The 15285-nt window shown below is 50.7% G+C and overlaps 2 long non-coding RNA genes across 2 annotated transcripts; both read right to left on the bottom strand.

Annotated features, from left to right (window-relative positions):
* Nucleotides 1–32: 32 nt before the first annotated feature.
* Nucleotides 33–1485, bottom strand: LOC119696822. Its single transcript, XR_005255664.1, has 3 exons — nucleotides 1439–1485; nucleotides 1317–1357; nucleotides 33–1235 (listed from the first exon to the last, which is right to left on the bottom strand). It is a non-coding gene; the product is annotated as an uncharacterized LOC119696822 (long non-coding RNA).
* An 8343-nt stretch (nucleotides 1486–9828) lies between these two features.
* Nucleotides 9829–14421, bottom strand: LOC119696823. The gene is made up of 3 exons (XR_005255665.1): nucleotides 14340–14421; nucleotides 10115–10275; nucleotides 9829–9928 (listed from the first exon to the last, which is right to left on the bottom strand). It is a non-coding gene; the product is annotated as an uncharacterized LOC119696823 (long non-coding RNA).
* Between the last annotated feature and the right edge of the window lie 864 nt (nucleotides 14422–15285).

Below are 15285 nucleotides of genomic sequence, written 5' to 3'. Positions count from 1 at the left end.
GTAAAGCAGCATGATTGCATACAATATAAGCACACACAATGTAAACCAGCATCATTACATACAGTATAAGTACATACAATATGAGCCAGCATAATTGCATACAATATAAGCCAACACAGGTACATAGAGGATAAGTACAAACAATGTAAACCAGCATAATTGCATATAATATAAGCGCACACAGTATAAGCCACCATCGGTACAATATAAGTGATTTGAGATAACTCTCTGGAAGATTAATTCTTGAGCCGTCTACCCTTTGAGAAGATGGAACCTAGAGAACTAGTAGTCACATGAGGGTGTAATACACTCCCTATGGAAGTCCAAGAGAATGGCACGGGAAAAAAAGGCACTACCAAAGTTGAGAAGGAAGATGAATGAAAATATCTTGTGTACTTCTTCCTGGCTCAGAGAGTAAAAATGTAAAGATGCCGGAATAAGCGATATCCGGGGAGGAACGTGAGTAAAATGCGGCCGATATGATGCAGAATGATGCCGATAAAGCATCGAGATGTAACAAAGGCCTACAGCACAGAAGACAATGGACACGGACAACATAACACAGACATGGACAACATAACACAGACACGGACAACATAACACAGACACGAGTGGAAACCGCCTGGCAGTTTCACCTTATGGACCCAAGATTCCTAGCGCAAGATGAGCCACAGGCCGATGATGCCAAAGGAAAGAAAGCCCTAGGACAGCACGTGATGATGAAACGCAACTCCTTAAAAGAAGTTAGTGTCAGAGCAGTTAGGAGGATGCTCAAAAGGCTCAGTACGCCTAGAGAAGGAAGCGAAGACTGCCGGGTGACCGTGGCTATAGCTCCGAGCCTGAAGGTGAGCTCCTCGGGGGAAAGATCCACGACGACGCTGAGAGTCGAAGAAGGCTGACGACGCAAAGTTCACAGAGAAACGTTCAAAGAGAATGCAGAGATGGATCGGAACTACCCTGCCCGGCAAAGGCGCTGCTGAGGCTGAGGACAAGCCCTATCCCTTTACTTCCAAAGAGCTCCATCCCCCTACAGACCTCTCCGCTAAGCTAACATTAAACTGCCTCCTGTGATAGCAAAGGTTTTTCCCCTTCTCCCAACTACTCGCCCCAACACTTAGACACTTAGCTTTTGGAAGATGAGCGAACAAAATCCATCGTCGGTTGGATGTGGACATCAAGACGTGTGCTTCGGTGCAGCCGTTTCCAAACTTCGCCTACAAGCCTCCTCACGGTACCTAAGAGAAAACAGAAAAGGTGACTATTGCCCTCAAAATGAGTAATCCCCGGGACTCCTCCACACCACTGTCCCAGCTCACCTCAAATCTTGATTTGACTCCAGAGGCTGGCCCGAAGATACCTGCAAAAAGAAAAGGTACACGCTTAGCGTGCTGCTACGGAACGCTCACCCGTGAGTCATCCTGCCTAAACACCGACTCACCCGCTTGCCTCTGTTCCTTGGCACACCTAGGGCAGGGACAGCACCTGTAATGAAACAAAGCAAAACAGGATGCTGAGATACTGGGAAAACACAACCTCCCTGATCTGACAAGTATGCCACACCTATACCTAAAGCTTGCACCCACCTGGCATCGGGCATCCTTGGCCGGGAGAAGTTGCAAGGAGACCACCTAACAAAAAAACAGTGGATGCTTAGAGTTGCACCAGAAATTGAGGCCTCAGCAATAACAAATGCTGGCATCTTTTGATCACTGCTCACCTTGCCCTCCTCAACTTGACTGCTGCTCTCTGGCATAATTTCCTAAAAAAGAAACCAAAAAAAAAGGCAATGAACAGTGCTGCAACAGAGACACCATTTACACTTCCCCAGCAGACACAAACGATGACTGACCTGATCAGGGGAATCCTTCTGCACCTGAAGGAAAGTTAAGGCAAAAGTCAAAGGGCTGCAGGATACCTTCACAGCTCCAAACAGCTTGTGTCAATCTAGGAATACCACCTAGAGTCCGACTACAGCCCACGCTACAAATCAAGTCCCCGGGACTGGTCCTATCGCACCAGGCTACGCAGCGGGGCAGAGCAGCTCCGGCACAGATATGTGCACACACCCGTGACACAGGACGGGACGTGACAAACAACGGGGGACACAACAGGGATAGAAATCTCTTGGCAAGAAGGATGACTGCAAGGACCAAAAGAATGCAATATGAGATGACCGAGTCGAGAGCGATGGCGAGCTGATGAGGCTCAGAGAACCCTGGAGGAAGAAGATGATAACTGAAATATTTATTCCAAGAAGCTGCAAAGATGGATGCCTGTGAATCCTACGGTCAGAATCCTCTACCAGTCCTCACATTCTTACAACTCCTAATCTGCCGCAATGGATCCTTGCGGGGCGCAGCTGTCCATACAGCTCAGAACAAGACCTGAAAAGACATCTGACCGGATGCTTCTAAAGAGAGATGCGATTCTGATGCCTGTCTGAGCTCCCGAGTCAAAAGTTCTATGGCATCGGTGCCAGGCCAAGGAACGCAGAGATCACAGATGCTAAGAATGATGCATGGGTTTCTGACAGGCCCCTCAAAGGGCTAAGGAAAAAGGCATGAGATACCCAAACACACAGAACGCACAATAGACAAGTGACACGAGACACACCGGGACTGCTCTGCCCTGAGCATGTCAGCACTGTGATCAAAAGTGACACTTTCCCATTCAGTGGCCTAAGGGGCCGCTTCTTCCACATCCCCGTCTCCAAAGCGGACTCAAAAACTCCTCCTGGTGAGTCCCGACCCAGCACCCTGCTTTCATCCCCTCTATGGGTCACAGCCCTCTACTCATCTCAGACATCTGGGGATGCCGATCCATGTCTGGTGTGAAGGAATGCAGCCTCCCTGGCTGGGAAGTTCCTGCTGTCACTGGGCCGTTGTCTTTTAGACAGCTACATTAAAGAAAACCGAGCATCAATGCGTGATCTGGGCAGCACGTCGGCCAAAACCTAACAATTCTGCTGCTCACCGTTCTCCAGAGAATGCCCAGCTCCTCGGGCCACATGCTTTTGCTGCGCTCGGAGGCCACGCCGTCGTTGCAGGGTATGCCTGGGTTAAGAGGAGACGAGGTGATGTGGCATTGCTGAAACCTGAGCGGACCCTCCCTTCTCCTCCCTGCTTCCCCGACTCACCGCAACTCCATGGCTGTTGCCAAAGGAGACCCAGATGACACCTTTAAGTAAAAAAGGCAAAGGCTTCATCACCGAGTCCTGTAAGACTCCCAGAGGGCTCACAAGAGCAGCAAACCCGGTCCATTGGCCAGTGCGTGACGGGAGCTTTGCATACTCCGAGTGAATTACCTAAAGGACACAAACTACAATGGAGGCTTAGAGCTGCACCAAAAAGTGAGACTTGAGCACTAACAAAGGCTTCATTCCACTGGACACTGCTCAACTTGCCCTCTTCAACGTGACTGCTGATATCTGGCTTTACTTCCTAAAAATAAAAACAAAGAACAGTGCTGTAACAGAGTCACCATTTACCCTTCCCCTGCAAACACAAACAGTGACTGACCTGCTCATGGGAGCCCCCTAATCCAGGATGGGATGCTCTGCCATGGATTTTATCCTGCTGCATCTGAAAGAAAGTTAAGACAAGTCAAAGGACTGCAGGATAACTTCACAGCTCCAAACATCCTGTGTCAAACTAGGAATACCATCTAGAGCCTGACTACACCCCACCTTACAAATCTCAAGTCCCCAGGACTACTCCTATCGCACCAGGCTACGCAGCAGGGCAGAGTGGCTCCGGCACAAATATGTGCACACACCCGTGACACAGGACGGGACGTGACAAACAATGGGGACATAACAGGGATAGAAATCTCTTGGCAAGAAGGATGACTGCAAGGACCAAAAGAAAGCAATATGAGATGACCGAGTCGAGAGCGATGGTGAGCTGATGAGGCTCAGAGAACCCTGGAGGAAGAAGATGCTAACTGAAATATTTATTCCAAGAAGCTGCAAAGATGGATGCCTGTGAATCCTACGGTCAGAATCCTCTACCAGTCCTCACATTCTTACGACTCCTAATCTGCCGCAATGGATCCTTGTGGGGCCTGTCCATACAGCTCAGAACAAGACCTGAAAAGACATCTGACCGGATGCTTCTAAAGAGAGATGCGATTCTGATGCCTGTCTGAGCTCCCAAGTCAAAAGTTCTATGGCATCAGTGCCAGCCCAAGGAACGCAGAGATCACAGATGCTAAGAATGATGCATGGGTTTCTGACAGGCCCCTCAAAGGGCTAAGGAAAAAGACCTGTGACATGGAATACCCAAACAACACATAATGCACGATGGACAAGTGACACGAGACACACCGGGACTGCTCTGCCCTGCGCACGTCAGCACTGTGATCAAAAGTGACACTTTCCCCTTTACATGGCCTAAGGGGCCACTTCTTCCACATCCGTCTCCAAAGCAGACTCAAAAATCCCTCCCGGTGAGTCCCAGCCCAGCACCCCACTTTCATCCCCTCTGCGGGTCGCAGCCCTCTACTCATCTCTCAGACAGGTGGGCATGCCAATCTGTGTCAGGTGCTAAAGAAAGCAGCCTCGCCATCTGAGCAGTCTCTGCTGGCACCGGGCTGTTGTATCTTATTCTGCCAAGAGAAAGAAAACCAAACATCAGTGCACAAGTTTAGCAGCACATCAGCCAAAACCAAACAAGTCTGCTACTCACCACATTCTTAAGAATGCCCAGGACCTCGGGCCACACGCTTTGGCCGTGCTCGGAGGCTGACGCCGTTGTCACAGGATTAAGACACCATTGTCTGCCTAGATTAAGCAGAGACAACTTGATTTGGCATTGTTGAAACCTGAAAGGACCCTTGCGGCTGCTCCCTACCTCCCCGACTCACGACAACTCCTTGGCTGGCCCTGATGGCTACCCAGAAAGGACGGTGAATGAGAAAATTTAAAGGCTTCATCGCAGAGACCTGTAATACTCCCACAAGGCCCACATGTGCAGGAAACCCAGTGCATTGGCCAGTGTGTGACGGGGGCTGGACATACGCCGAGTCAATTACCTAAAACAAGCAAACGAGAATGGAGGCTTAGAGTTGCACCAGAAATGAGACTTAAGCAATAACAACTACTTCTGTACACAACTCAATGCTCACCTTGCCCACTTGGCCTTGACTGCTGCTCTCTGCCTTGACTTCCTAAAAATAAAAAAAGAGAACAGTGCTGTAACATAGTCACCATCTATGCTTCCTCTGCAGATACAAACAGTGACTGACCTGCTCATAGGAACCCACGAGCCAGGGATGGGGCGCTCTGACAAGGATATAATGCATCAGCACCTGAAAGAAAGTTAGGATATACACCAAAGGGCTGCAGGATAACTTCACAGCTCCAAACAGCTTGTGTCAATCTAGGAATACCATCTAGAGTCCGACTACACACTGCGTTACAAAGTTCATGTCCCCGGGACTTGTCCTATCACACTAGGCTACGCAGCGGGGCAGAGCGGCTCCGGCACACATACGTGCACACACCCGTAACACAGGACGGGACGTGACAAACAATAGGGACACAACAGGGATAGAAATCTCTTGGCAATAAGAATGACTGCAAGGACCAAAAGAATGCAATATGAGATGACCGAGTCGAGAGCGATGGCGAGCTGATGAGGCTCAGAGAACCCTGGAGGAAGAAGATGCTAACTGAAATATTTATTCCAAGAAGCTGCAAAGATGGATGCCTGTGAATCCTACGGTCAGAATCCTCTACCAGTCCTCACATTCTTACGACTCCTAATCTGCCGCAATGGATCCTTGCGGGGCGCAGCTGTCCATACAGCTCAGAACAAGACCTGAAAAGACATCTGACCGGATGCTTCTAAAGAGAGATGCGATTCTGATGCCTGTCTGAGCTCCCGAGTCAAAAGTTCTATGGCATCGGTGCCAGGCCAAGGAACGCAGAGATCACAGATGCTAAGAATGATGCATGGGTTTCTGACAGGCCCCTCAAAGGGCTAAGGAAAAAGGCATGAGATACCCAAACACACAGAACGCACAACAGACAAGTGACACGAGACACACCGGGACTGCTCTGCCCAGAGCACCTCAGGACTGTGTTTAAAAGTGACACTTTCCCTTTACATGGCCTAAGGGGCCACTTCTTCCACATCCGTCACCAAAGCAGACTCAAAAATCCCTCCCGGTGAGTCCCAACCCAGCAACCCACTTTCATCCCCTCTGCGGGTCGCAGCCCTCTACTCATCTCTCAGACAGGTGGGCATGCCAATCTGTGTCAGGTGCTAAAGAAAGCAGCCTCGCCATCTGAGCAGTCCCTGCTGGCACCGGGCTGTTGTATCTTACTCTGCCAAGAGAAAGAAAACCAAACATCAGTGCACAAGCTTAGCAGCACATCGGCCAAAACCAAACAAGTCTGCTACTCACCACATTCTTAGGAATGCCCAGGTCCTCGGGCCGCACGCTTTGGCCGTGCTTGGAGGCTGACACCATTGTCGCAGGGTCTGCCTAGATTAAGCGGAGACAACTTGATTTGGCATTGCTGAAACCTCAACGGACCGTCGCTCCTGCTCCCTACCTCCCCGACTCACCACAACTCCTTGGCTGGCCCTGATGGCTACCCAGATAGGACGGTGAATGAGAAAATTTAAAGGCTTCATCGCAGAGTCCTATAATACTTCCACAAGGCCCACATGTGCAGGAAACCCGGTGCATGGGCTGGCTGGTGGCGGTGGCTGGACATATGCTGGGTCAATTGCCTAAAGCAAACAAACGAGAATGGAGGCTTGGAGTTGCACCAGAAAGTGAGACTTGACCAATAACAACTACTTCTGTACACAACTCAATGCTCACCTAGCCCACTCGGCCTTGACTGCTGCTTTCTGGCTTGACTTCCTAAAAATAAAGACAAAGAACAGTGCTGTAACATAGTCACCATTTATGCTTCCTCTGCAGATACAAACAGTGACTGACCTGCTCATGGGAACCCACAAGCCCGGGATGGGGCGCTCTGACAAGGATATAATGCATCAGCACCTGAAAGAAAGTTAGGATATACGTCAAAGGGCTGCAGGATAACTCAACAGGTGGAAACACCTTTTGTCAATCTAGGAATACCATCTACAGTCCAACTGCAGCCCACGTTACAAATCTCAAGTCCCCAGGACTACTCCTATCGCACCAGGCTACGCAGCAGGGCAGAGCAGCTCCGGCACAAATACGTGTACACACCTGTGACACAGGATGGGACGTGACAAACAATGGGGGACACAACAGGGATAGAAATCTCTTGGCAAGAAGGATGACTGCAAGGACCAAAAGAATGCAATATGAGATGACCGAGGAGAGGGCGACGGCGAGCTGATGAGGCTCAGAGAACCCTGGAGGAAGAAGATGCTAACTGAAATATTTATTCCAAGAAGCTGCAAAGATGGATGCCTGTGAATCCTACGGTCAGAATCCTCTACCAGTCCTCACATTCTTATGACTCCTAATCCACCACAATGGATCCTTGCGGGGCGCAGCTGTCTATACAGCTCAGAACAAGACCTGAAAAGACATCTGACCGGATGCTTCTAAAGAGATGCGATTCTGATGCCTATCTGAGCTCCCGAGTCAAAAGTTCTATGGCATTGGTGCCAGGCCAAGGAACGCAGAGATCACAGATGCTAAGAATGATGCATGGGTTTCTGACAGGCCCCTCAAAGGGCTAAGGAAAAAGACCTGAGACACCCAAACACACAGAATGCACAACAGAGAAGTGACACGAGACACACCGGGACTGCTCTGCCCTGCGCACCTCAGCACTGTGATCACAAGTGAAACTTTGCCTTTCAGTGGCCTAAAGGGCACTTCCTGCACATCCCCATCTCCAAAGCAGACTCAAAAACTCCTCCCGTTGAGTGCCAACCCAGCACCCCACTTTCATCCCCTCTCTGGGTCACAGCCCTCTACTTATCTCTGACATCTGGGGAACCCGGTCCATGTCAGGTGCAAAGGAAGGCCGCCTCGCCATCTGGGAAGTTCCTGCTGTCACTGGGCTGTTGTCTCGTAGTCTCCTACAGTCAAGAAAACAGAGCATCACTGTGTGATCTTGGCGGCACGTCGGCCAAACCCAACCATTCTGCTACTCACTGCTCTCCTAAGAATGCCCGGGTCCTCGGGCAGCACGATTGCGCCGTGCTCGGAGGCCACGCTGTCGTCGCAGGGTCCGCCTGGGTTAAGAGCGGACGAGGTGATCTGGCATTGCTGAAAACCAGAGCGGACCCTCGCTCCTCCTCCCCGCTTCCCTGACTCACTGCAACTCCTCTGCCATTGCCAAAGTCTACCCGGGTGCCACCTTTAAACAGAAAAAGCAAAGGCTTCATCACCTAGTCCAGTCGGACGTCCACAGGGCTCATGAAAGCAGCAAACCCGGTCCATCAGGTGGCTGGTGACGGGGGCCTGGCATACTCCGAGTGGACTGCCTAAAGCACACAAACGAGAATGGACGCTTAGAGTTGCAACAGAAATTGAGATCTCAGCAATAACAACTGCTTTTGTCCACTGCACACTGCTCACCTTGCCCTCTTCAACTTGATTGCTGCTATCTGGCTTGACTTCCTAAAAATAAAGACAAGGAACAGTGCTGTAACAGAGTCACCATTTACACTTCCCCTGCAAACACAAACCGTGACTGACCTGCTCGGCCGAACCCCTGCACCCGGAATGGGGCACTCCGCCATGGATTCTATCCTTCTGGATCTGAAGGAAAGTTAGAACAAAAGTCAAAGGGCTGCAGGACACCTTCACAGCTCCAAACATCTTGTGTCAATCTAGGAATACCATCTAGAGTCCAACTACAGCCCACGCTACTAAGTTCAAGTCCCCGGGACTGGTCCTATCGCACCAGGCTATGCAGCGGGGCAGAGCAGCTCCGGCACAAATATGTGCACGCACCCGTGACACAGGACGGGACGTGACAAACAATGGGGTCTCTAAACACAAACATCACTTTATACTACAAAGTGTGACACAATGATGAGAAAAGAGTTCCTGGCAAGAATAAGTAGTGGCAAGGACCACGAGGATGCCAAAAGAGATGACTGATGCTCAGGGGACAGTGGATGGAGGCAGCCCCTCTAAGGAGCAGAAGACTGGAACAGAGTGACCTGTTATAAGACCTGTTGGTCACAATGATCAAGGCGGCTGTGAGACAATGATATGTTTAGAATGTTCTCCATATCATACAATCTTTCGTGCCCCGGGACTTTACAGCTCACGGCTGGAAAGGATGGATGCTGATACAGCCGGGAACAAGGCCTCAAGAGGTCTGACTCGATGCTTCGGAGATGTGACTCGAGATGCGGCTGAGCCCGCCGGTAAAAGAACAAATGATATTGGCATCCTGCTGAGAAGCGCCAGCGTTCGAGAACCTAGACATGACAGCTGATGGTTTTGCTAAGGGCCTCGAGGGGAGAAGGCAGAGATATTGGATCCAAGGGACCCCAAAGACACACTAGGTAACACAGGACACCGAACAACACAACGCTGACCGGAACTGTTCTGCACCGCATACCCTACAGCTGCAATTGAAAGCAGAGCCTCTCCCTTTAGCTGTTCCACGGGACCCCTTAGAGGACATGTCTTCACCCTCTACAAATTTTTAAATCTGTCTAGGAATTTCCAAGCCACTACTCTCCTATCATCCCATCTCCAGGCTGTGGCCCCCAACTTATCTTTCGGATGACCGGTGAGGTGAATCCACGTTGGACCTGAAATGAGTCTGCCTCAGAGGGCCCTGTGATCCCTGTCAGCCTCTTGGTCAACTACAATAAAGAAAACCAGAAACAATGTATGAGTTCAGTGATATATGGGCCAAATCCCAGAAAATCAGCTACTTGCCCTCTCCTGAGTGTGCCTGGGTCCTCGAGTCTCCAGCTTCATCCTGAGTCCAAGGCTGTGGCACCTGGGTTAGAGAAAGGCAAAGTTTCTGTGACTGCAGTGTGCTTGTGTGCTGTAAGACATGTGAATGCCTCTGCTACGCTTGTGAAATGCCTTGGGGGGGCCCTCAAATAGACACCGTTTCTCACCTTGCTGCCTTCAAAACCCCCCACCACCCCCCACAATAACTCCTAACCAGATACATCCTCACCCTCCTGCTCCTAGTCACAATCCTCAACTTAATTGTAGTCTCAATCTCAAGCATCATCTTTGACACTGGGCGGATCCTTTTTGTGATGTGATGAATCTGCCACAAAAAGTGTTGCACTCGACGCAATCTGGATTTTCCGGAAGTTGCGCTCCTCCTCCAACCTAAAAACAACCAAGAACAAAACCAGAAACTACAAAAGAACTTTTCCACCCCTAAAAACACAACCCAAAATCATGACCTTAAATACTCCCTGTGTTCAATGCTGTATTCTTCACAGCATCTTCAAAGCCTCTATGACTTTAGATGCCTAAAAGCACCTGCTGGAAACAAGCTAAGATAAGCTGAAAGAGTCTCTTCACTGAAATGAGAGGAGAGCTCTTATCCCAGCAGATCCCAGAGAGGGAATGAAGCCCCTCTGCAAAAGCTGGGGTTAATATACCCCTGATTGGGCCCACCTCTCCTTCCCATGACACCCAGGAAAAGGGAGGGGGCAAATCCCACCAGGTATAAAAGCCCTCAGAGCAGCTACAGCTGTTTGGCTCCTCTGCCTTGAATTCAAGGGGAGTAAAGGGCTTGATATAGGAGAAAACTCTTCAGAGGAATGACAACGCTTTCTTTTTTGCTACAACTAATTGGAGCAAAAGGGCGGAAAACTGGTGAGAAATAAAACTTTGTGTTTAGGTAGCACAGCCAGACAAATTGGGTAAGTTGCTGTCAACTGACATAATTATTCTTTAGTGACTACTAAATATTATTTCATGTGTGACTAAGTAGGGTGGGGAAGAATACTAATGATATGAATAGTCTAAGTCTGCTTGGGACCTCTAATTAGGGCTATCTACATTATAAACAAAAATAAGAAAAATAATAGCCTCCCAGGCAGTGTAAGGGTTAGGTACATGCCAGGCTCACCCTTCTCTGAGATATCTGGTCCTAGGGCACAGAAAGAAGTGCCCTGAAATGCACATTTAAACCCTTAAAATGCTGAAAAAGGTAGAGCTTCCTTCAAGTGAACCCCTTAAAATGAGAAAATGGGGCAGTTGCCTCCACTGAAACTGATACAATGGCAAATAAATGCCTTCTGCCCTTTAATTTAATCCCCTAAAATATTGGGAAAAGAGCAGGTTTTCTTACTGTAAATCTCTCCAGTGATGAAAGAAATAGGGATTTTTCCCTCAATCCAAACCCTTAAGAAGGAGAGATAGCTGGGCATCCCCCTCAGTTTAAGCCTTAGGAAAACAAAAAAAAGGGTGGTTACCCTTAAATCAAACCCATAAAGAACATCGTTAAGGTTTTCCCCTTCTATTTAAACTGGAAAATAATGGAAAATGGTGACTCCCTGTCAATTAGCCCCCCTAACAGCATAGAAAAGGCAGGATTCTTTCAACTGAGACCATTAAAATTGCAGTGGAAGCAGATTCCCTCACAATTTGAACACAAAAAATAGGGGAAAGGGAAGCTTTTTCCCTCCATTTAAACCCCTTTTCTCCTAATAACCCCTCTCTTTTCTGGGAGTGCTGTGGAGGGTCTGAAGGCTCTGGGGAGGGACTGACACAGTAAAAGGGGAAAGTTGAAAGCTCTCCCCTGGAACCCCACATGCTGCCCGGCCCGCTCAGGTGCTGCCCCTTGGCGAGAGGGTTCTTCTCTTGGCATTTTCTCGAAGCGATGCTCCGTGCCCGGGTGGGTCCGGCTGCTCCCCTGTCCCTGCTGGATGTTCCGACCATAGCTCTGGGAGGGACGCTCGGGATACCCCCGTTAGCCCCTCTGGACTAGCATCTCCCTGTGCGGGTGTGCCCGGGGAACCCCCTGAAAGCAGCTGGTCACACGGGGTGCTGCTAGACCTTGGACTGGGGGGTGAGGTGAAGAAAGGTCCTGTGCAGAGTTCCCTCCCCTACACAGCCTTTCATCTGCCCCTTAAACAATGGGGTGCTAGACTTTCCTTTCCAAGGAAATTAACAGTCTTTCCCTTCTGTGTGCCCAGGGCCAAAACTGGGATTCTGCCTCCAAAACTGCAGATGGCAAATGATTTCTGGCAGACCGCAGCTGCCGAGGCCGAGAACTCTCGCTGCCCTTGGAGTGCCACGGGCCTCTTGTGAACGGACGTCCGCACGCGGTGGGGGTGAGTTTGGCTTTATGGGGAAAAGGGCTGGCGTTCCTGTCCGGGGGCCTATGCCTGCTCTGCTTCCGAACGGCGTGGGATTTCTCCCGGAGTGGAGCTGCCCCCGCCTAGAACTCGGGCTGCCCTGGCAGTTTGCTGAGCGCCTCCCGCAAACTGGCATCGGGAAACTCGGGGTGTGAGTTTTCCTGTGTGGAATTTCTCACAGACCAAAGCTAAGGGCATCTAACCCTAACTTTGACCGCAAGGACTTAGCTGGGTCTAAAACTTACGACCTTCGGACCGAGAGCGGGGGACAGGACCAGCTGTGCTGCTGCTGGCCCCTTTCTAATGCATTGCAGCCCTAAAACTTTGCCTTTTCAGAGGGTGTGTCCTCTGACCCTGCCCGTAATCTTCAAAATATGCTAAAGATTCCTAAAATAGCTTTGAAAAACCCCCAACAATACCCTAAAAAATCCCAGACAAGTCCTAAAAAACCTTCCAAAATCCCCTAAGTATGTTTAAAAGTTCTGGAACAAACCTCAAAAAAAACATGCTCAGCCTCCAAACTCTGCCTCTTGCTCTCTAGCCCTCAGGTGTTGTCCCTATCTTTTTGCAGTGGTACTTATTGTCCTCTGAGGGTTCTGTCATTGTCCTGGTGTGAGGGTTGCTGTCTTGTCACACCGGGAGGGTTGTGGTGTGGTCTCTGTTGGGGTTGCTGTGTTGTGCTGCTGTTGGGGGAAAAGGCTGTTGGTAGGGGGACTGCTTAGGGTGAAGTCAGGGCTGGGGTGTGTGTACCTGAACTTGGCTCCTAAGCTGTACCCTGTAGCCCTGATTTCCACTGGACTGTCCAGCCCTCAGGTGCTCTCCCTTTACCCCTAAATCCCTCCCTCTACGCCCCAGTCTTCAGGCTCTGTGTCACCCTCAAGCCCCTTCTCAGCTGCCCCTCGAACTGCCCTTTGGTCTCTGTGTTTTGTGCCATGAAAAGACCCCAAAAAACCCTAAAAATTCCCTAAAAAAGCCCTAATCTTCAAAATGTGCTAAAACCCCCAAGAATACCCTTAAAATACACTAAAAATACTGTACTTTTAAAAACCCCTAAAACACCCCTAACAACCCCTAAATATCCCCTAAATAGTCCTAAAAGAGCTCAAAAATAGCCCAAAAATCCTTAAAATGCCCTGACAAGACCTTTAAAACAGACCTAAAAATTCCCTCAAAAACTGTAGAAATAGCCAATATCTAAAAAAGTCCTCCACATACCCTCAATAGTCCTAAAAAAGCCCCAAGAAGACTCAGAACCCCCCCTAAAAATTCTAAAAACTACTAAGAAAGCCCTTAAAATACCCTAAAAAGACCTCTTAAAAGCCCTGAAAGAGCCCTAAAATTATCCTAAACGTTCCCAGAAAATCCCTAAAAAACTCCCACAAACACAACCCTAAAATATCCTTTGCAACCCCTGAAAAAAGCTCTAAAAAATGCACAGCCCCCAACTCCTACCTTTCACTGTCTAGCCCACAAACATCATTGCTACCTTTTTACTACGGTCGCTGCCTTGTGCTGTTGTTGGGGAAAACTGGTGTCCTAGGGGTGCTGTTTGGGGTGAGCTTAGGGCTGGGGTGAGGGCTTCTGCAACTGTAGCCTAACCTTACCTATTACTCTGTGTCTTGTCCTTTTTACCCCTAACCCTCAGTGTAAGCTGCCCACTTGTCAAACCCCCCCTCTTTGCCCCTCAGCCCGGAATGTCTGTGTGTCACCCCAAGCCCTGCAATGTTGTCCCTTGGCCTCCTAACCTCCGATGGACGCTCTCCACCCGGGTAGGGTTGGTTTTTAGGGTGAGGTTAGGGGAGGTGTGAGTTCTGGTTCACCTGTCACCCTCAGGCACCCCCCACTTTTCCCCTCAAGGCTCTCCCCAAGCCTCTTCTTGTCACCCTCAAGTTCCCTAGAGTAGCCTCTCAGCATCTCTGTGACAATCTGAATCCCCCAGTCGCTCCTAAAGACTCCTTCTGCCTCTCAGCTACCCCGATCCTCTGTGTCACCCTCCAGCCTACCCTCCTCGGCCCGCATCCTTTGTGACACCCTGCAGCCCAGCATCCACAGCGGCCAAAACCCGAAAATTCTGCTACTCACCATTCTCCTAAGAATGCCCGGCTCCTCGGGGCGCACGCTTCGGCTGCGCTCGGAGGCCGACGCCGTCGTCGCAGGGCCTGCCTGGATTAAGAAGAGATGAGGTGATTTGGTACTGCTGAAACGTGACGGGACGTTGGCTCGTCCTCACTTGTTCTCGGACTTAGAGCGGGGAGCGGACAGAGCGACCGGCACCGGCCGGGACCAGCGCAGCGCCCGCGCCGCCTCTTCCGCCCGCCGGCCCGGCAAAGCTCCCCTCGACTCCGCACGGCTGGCACCACCTGCACGCCAGCCCGGCGCCGCCCCGCCGGGATTTTCCGGCACGCGGTCGCCTCCACCGTCTGGAGCGGGGCGCGCGCGGGGGCTAGGGGGGGTGTAGCCCTGTTCCGACGCCGCTCGCATGCCCCCGGCCCGTGCACCGCTGCGACCGCGCCCCTGCCGCCCGCCGAAACCGGCCCCGCCGGGCCGCCCTCGCCGCCGCCATTCACCTCGGCCACGGCGTCCCTTTACGCTTCTGAAACACCTTCGCCCCTCCCCTCTATTTACAGACACCGCCCCGCTCGCCGCTCGCTTCTCCCGCCCCTCGCCCTCCTCTCCCTCGGCAGCCGTCCTTCCCCCGCCCCCCCGGCGCCCAGCTGCGAGGGGCGGGGCGCTGGCTCGGGGGGGCTGCAGTACCGCGCTGTGTCCACAGGGCGGCAGCACTCCCGCCGGCCGCAGCCGGGGGCTGCCGCTCGCCTGGAGGGAAGGGGGGGCAAGAACAACAGGTGCGACCCCCTTCGAAAACTCATCAAAAATAAATGCCCCAAAAAAACCCGCACGAAAACTAAAAACACCCTGCCTTTAACCAAATAAAACCTCAAAACACCCTTTCCTTAAAATTATATTTAACTGTTTTTTACATTTTTCAGATTCACATTTACATTTATAGTGCATATTAAAGTACAAATTA

Source organism: Motacilla alba, unplaced genomic scaffold, assembly GCF_015832195.1.
Source record: "Motacilla alba alba isolate MOTALB_02 unplaced genomic scaffold, Motacilla_alba_V1.0_pri HiC_scaffold_465, whole genome shotgun sequence".
Classification (NCBI taxonomy): Eukaryota; Metazoa; Chordata; class Aves; order Passeriformes; family Motacillidae; genus Motacilla; species Motacilla alba.
Note: the sequence above shows the minus strand (reverse complement) of the source record. Positions and strands in the feature narration are given on the sequence as shown.